A 6,000-nucleotide genomic window follows, 5' to 3' on the forward strand; every position below is an offset into this window, starting at 1 on the left:
ATATATGTACAGTTTAGTTTTTTAATAATAGTAATAACACCCAAGTAGTCATCAACAAGCTTAAGAAATAGACCAATACCAGTCTTTTTTTTTAACTAATGTTTCCTTTCTTTTTTACAGAAAATTTATCACTAAGTCATATGTTTAATTTTGCACGTTTTTGAATTTCATAGGATTTATTCTTCTGTAAATTGTTGGTGAAATCATCTTATGTTTTTGAGATTCATAAACATTGATGTCTGTATTAGATTATCCTTCATTTATGAATAGTAATTAAGCAATTATATAAAATTTACTCATCCATTCTACTGTAATGTACATTTGGGCCCTTTCCACTTTTTATAAACATTGCTATTATGAATGTCCAAAGTACATCTCTCCTGGTGCAAGTGTTTCCCTAGGGGACGCTTAAAACAATTTTATGATATGTAAATTATACCTCAATAAATCTGAAAATGTAAATATAGATATATATATGTATAGATATACATATATATTGTCTTAAAAAGTATCTCTAGGACAATCGTTTTTGAATTTTTTTTTTAGTGTACATTAAAATCACCTGGAGGGCTTGTTAAACTAGATTATTGGCCCCATCCTCAGAGCTTCTGATTTAGAAAGTCTTGGGTAGGACTGAGAATTTTTATTTCTAATGCTTGTTCTGCTGGTCTGGAGACTCCTCTACAGTATCTATAGAGGTGTGGAATTGCTTAGTCATATGATATGTGAGTACACTCCTTTCTAGATAATGTCAAATTGTTTTCCAAAGTGATTGTGCTCCAAGCAGCAGTATAAAAACATTCAGATTGCTCTATATCCTCACCAGCATTTGAAATTGTCAGACTTTTTTTTCATGCATACCAACATCATTGTATTAATTTGTATCTCCCCAATAATTAATGACACTGAGCACTTCTTCATCTTTATTAAGCATTTCTATTTTCTGTGAAATGCTTATTCACCAATTTCTCCCATTTTGATTGTTTCTTCCATTGATTTATAGGAGTTCTTTACACATTCTGTATCATAATCTTTTGTTGTTTGTACATGCTATAAATATCTTCTCCAGGTTCTAGCATAAATGAACGAAAATTATTTAATGTTGTCAAATTTATCCTTCTTTTTGTTTATGGTTTGTGCTTTTTGTGTCCTCTTTCAGAAATCATTCTCTAACCAAAGGTCATAAATATAGTCTTCTACATTGCTTTCTAAAAGGTTGACATTTAGAGTGTTAATCCACCTAGAATTGACTTTCGTGTATGATGTAAAGTTAAGGGCCTAGCAGGTATGTTTCTGCTAAATAATTTCTGCTGATTTTCATTCATGTACCATTGCTCCTTAAAAACAATTTTTGAGGATTCTTAAAGGCCTAGTTTGAAGTTGCTTTCTTCCAGAGATGTTTTGCATTTGCTTCTGCCAGGTGCTCAGAGGAACTACTAGTCTGGAACCATTTTGTTTCTTTTCTTCTTACAAAATTTTATAATAGAAATTTTAAAACCTGCAAAAGTAGAGAAAATAGTAAAATGGACCTGTCACCGAGCTCCAAAAATTATCAACATTTTGCCATTCTTATTGTCGGAGAGGTAGTTGAAAAGAGATAACCACCAGTTGACCCTGGAGCTGGGCCCAAGCATTTGGAGGCCCCTTGCCCCCTCCCCTTGTTAGTGCAAGTTCGTGCACCTGACACACAGTGAGGCCAAACAAACAGAAATGTCAGAGTTTGGAGCAGAGAAAGGTTTACTGCAGGGCCATGCAAGGAGACAGGTGGTTCATGCCCCTCCAAAACCTGAACTCCCTGAAGGGTTTCAGCAAAGCATTTTTAAAGGCCAGGTGGTGGTGGAGGGCATTCTGCAGAGTATGTGATCAGCTTGTGCACAATTCTCTGATTGGCTGATGGTGAGGTAACAGGGCAGTGTCACAGGGGTTAACATTATCAATCTTTAGGTGTCAGTAGGTCTGGGGGCTACATGCTCATATGATCATCAAGTAGTTAACATCTTCCACTTGGTGGGGGGTTTCCACATTCGTAAAAACAACTCAGGAATGTGCATTAGATACTGCTATCTAAGTACTTCAGAGAGGAGCTAAAGCAGAGGATATGAAGGAAGGGCCCATCCTGGGAAGCCCCGTAGGTTCCTGCTCAGTTACACCCTGTCCTTGGAATGTACAGTTCTACCCTCCATTCCTGCAGTGGGAGCTGTTTCAAGGCTGCAGCCTTGAGAGAGTTGTTCAGACCATCTGGATAGTATATATGACTGAACCTACTTAAGGCCTCTATGTAAACGTTAAGATTCTATAAGGCTGGTGCGGAGATCTACCTGTCTTGTGGCCACTCAAGACAAGCCTTGTAAGTAAGTTCCCTTGCTTATTAAACCTGCCACCTGCAATCTGGAGTGGTCTGCCTCTTTCTTTAGTCTCTCCTTGCCCTCTGTGTATGGGGGCCAGTTTGTGAGTAAACAATTTACCTATGCTCCTCCTAATATATTTTTAAGTGTTTTAGAGCAAAATGCCAGATGTCATATATTTTTACTCATAAATATTATACGTTGGCATGTATCTTTAACAAATGACTTTTTAAAAATCCACAATATCATTATGATACCTAATAAATTAAGCAATAATTCCTTGATATCATCTAATACCCAGTCCTTATTCAAATTTCCCTGATTTTTTTCTTATTAGAATCCAAGTAAGGTCTACACTTTGCATTTGGTTTGTATGTGCTTAATATATAACAAGTCTTTTGTAATCTTAAACAGTTCCCTGTTTCCCACTCTGACTTTTTGTGCCATCTATTTGTTGAAAAGAACTGGGTCATTTTTCTTGTAGAATATCTGGATTGGATTGTTTACCAAAAAGTGTTATTTAATATATTCTTCTAGCCCCTATCTCCTATAAATTCATACATAAATCTGAAGACTTCACTGGGTATTAAATTCAGAAGTTCTTTTCAAAGGAGTACTTCACTGATGATGCTATGTCCTAAATTCATGACTTTTGGGGACAGGCTTGCCTGCAAATTCCCATAAGGCCCACATAAGATGGTGCTGTATACTTAGGAACCAGTTTCCCTCCTTTCCCCATCCCTCAACCCAGCTCAGTGCCAAGGCCATTTTCTCTGTAGTCCTCTGTGGAAGAGGGGGAGATTTTGGATATACTTCATTCACCCTTACTCTGGGCGCTTTGGGGTCCCAGGTTAATGTGGAGAGGGTTTCCTATTAAACTTCTCCTCTTGGGCTTTGACATCAGTCCCCCCTCACTGAGCTAAGCCATCAGAACCAAAGTTCTGGGACTTCCCTGGTGGTCCAATGTTTGGGACTTGGCCTTCCAATGTGGGGGTGAGGGTTCGAGCCCTCGTTGGGGAGCTGGGATACCACATGCCTTGCAGCCAAAAAACCAAGGCATGAAGCAGAGGCAGTATTGTGGCAAATTCAATAAAGACTTTAGAGATGGTTGGCATCAAAAAAAAGAAAGAAAGTGACTTCTCCGGTGATGCAGTGGTTAAGAATCCGCCTGCCAATGCAGGGGACACGGGTTCGAGGCCTGGTCCGGGAAAATCCCACATGCTGCAGAGCAACTAAGCCCGTGTACCACAACTACTGAGCCCGCGTGCCACAACTAATGAAGCCTGCACACCTAGAGCACATGCTCTGCAACAAGAGAAGCCACCGCAATGAGAAGGCTGTGCACCACAACGAAGAGTAGCCCCTGCTCGCCACAACTAGAGAAAGCCTGTGCACAGCAATGAAGACCCAATGCAGCCAAAAATAAATAAAATAAAATAATAGTAATAAAAGAATTGAACTGTAGGGAAAATAAATTAACTATTTAAAAAATCTTTAAAAAAAAACAGAAAAAAAAAGTGCAAGTTTGCCTGGAACAGCTAATGTTCTCGGGACTTTTAGTGTAGGAAACTGCTTGTTCTTCATGCACAGGCAAAACCCAGAAGGGCAAGTTAATTCCCTGGGAGCAAACTTTGACCAGTGGGGAATGTGAGCCGATAAATTTTTCCCTCTTTCTCCCCTACGATGTTTCAGAGATGTGTTTCATATGGCGCCTCAGAAGATCCCATGGGACTGAAAGATTTCCTGATCAGTAACCTGTCTTTACTCTTTTTCTTTCTCTGTTTTACTTCCTTAATCTCTCAGTTCACACTCCCACATAAAATATTCACTTTCAGGAGGACCCAGGCTAAGACAGTGTCCTAAATCTATTTTAATGTATACATTTATCCTTTTTTCCCCTTTAAATGTATTTATTGAAGACACTGGGCCCATTTATCCTGTGTTTTTCCACATTCTGAGTTTCACTGATTACCTTCCTGTGGTTAGGCTTTATCTGTTCCTCTGTACTCTGTATTTCCCATGATCTAGAGCCTTGATCAGATTGAGGTTCAAATTTTTAGCAAGAATACCTCATAAGTGGTGGTGTATACTTCCGTGTGCAATGTACAGATGCGGTTTGGTTGTCTCTGTAATGTTAACATTGATCACTGAGTTCAGTTCTTGCCAGCCTGACCCATAATATTCCCCTTCCACTTTTCACCTAATCACTTCCTTTACTTTCTGCTTTATACATTTTGAATACTAAACTTGTTTTAGGCAAGTATTAGGCAATACGAGTTTAGAATTGTTATAATTGTTACAATTGGTGCATTAAGCTATATATCCATATGAAGTAAATCCATTTCTAGTGAGGTTTTTTTTTTTGGTTCAAAGTCTATTTTACTTGACATTAATAAAGGTACACCAACTTTATTTTGATTGTATATCTTTTTCCATCCTTTTATTTTCAACAACAAGAAGTAGCCAACACACATGAAAAACCTGAGATTTTCCAAACATTTCTCCTAAAACTATAGCCTTGTTCCTGTTACATTTTCTTGGTCCCCAAACACAGCAGATGATAATTTGACCAATTTTTCCACTGTTATCAGCAGCCTAGGAAAGTTGTAGGTCCTCACTGCCCGCTATCCTAACACCTCTAGCCAACCAATTCCGTATTTTAAAGCCTCTTGCTTTTAGTTCTCCATTGTGGTATTGGATTCTCTAGAGTTAGGAATGCATTTTACTAAAAATAATAGAAAACTCAACTGAAGTAGCTGAAACAAATTCAGCTGGTTCAGCAGCTAAATGATGTCATTGCTGACATCTCTGCAGTGTCTTTGGCCTTTCCTTCACCATCACACGATGGCTAATGCAGCATCAGCCCTCCTTCCTGCCATCTCTACTTATCCAACTCCCATCCTCAGGACTCAGCTCAAATTTCCCCTCTTCTGGAAAGGAGGTAACTCTATTTCCCAGCCCTGCAGTATTAGGACCTTTAAAAACATAGAGATAGCTAAGCATATGAAAAGTTTTCATTAATGTTTAGAATTTTCAAATTTCTAGGTCCTACTGCTTGTGCTGGCAATATTTCTGGAACACCCACCTTTTTCTTCCCTTGTGCATCATACAAACTCCTCCTCACCTCTAAAATTCAGGATGAACATTCAGTCTTCTATTATGTCTTCCTTGATTTTTTTAAACCGTTTTCAAAGTTGAAGTATTATTTTCAATTTTTTTGTTAGTTTCAGGTGTATAGCAAAGTGATTCAGTTATATATATAACTTTTCCATTGTAGGTTATTACAAGATATTAAATACAGTTCACTGTGTTATACAGTAGGTTCATGTTGTTTAACTATTTTATACAAAGTAGTGTGTATATGTTAATCCCAAACTCCTAATTTATTCCCTCCCACCCCTCCATCCCCTTTGGTAACCATAAGTTTGTTTCCTATGTCTGTGAGTCTGTTTCTGTTTTGTAATTAAGTTCATTTATATCATTTTTCTTTAGCTTCCCCATAAAAGTGATATCATATGATATTTCTCTTTCTCTGTCTGGCTTACTTCACTTAGTATGATAATCTCTAGATCCATCCATGTTGCTGCAAATGGCATTATTTCATTCTTTTTTATTTATTTATTTATTTATTTATTATTTTTTTTTGTGGTATGCG

Source organism: Physeter macrocephalus, chromosome 5 (assembly GCF_002837175.3).
Source record: "Physeter macrocephalus isolate SW-GA chromosome 5, ASM283717v5, whole genome shotgun sequence".
Taxonomy (NCBI): Eukaryota; Metazoa; Chordata; class Mammalia; order Artiodactyla; family Physeteridae; genus Physeter; species Physeter macrocephalus.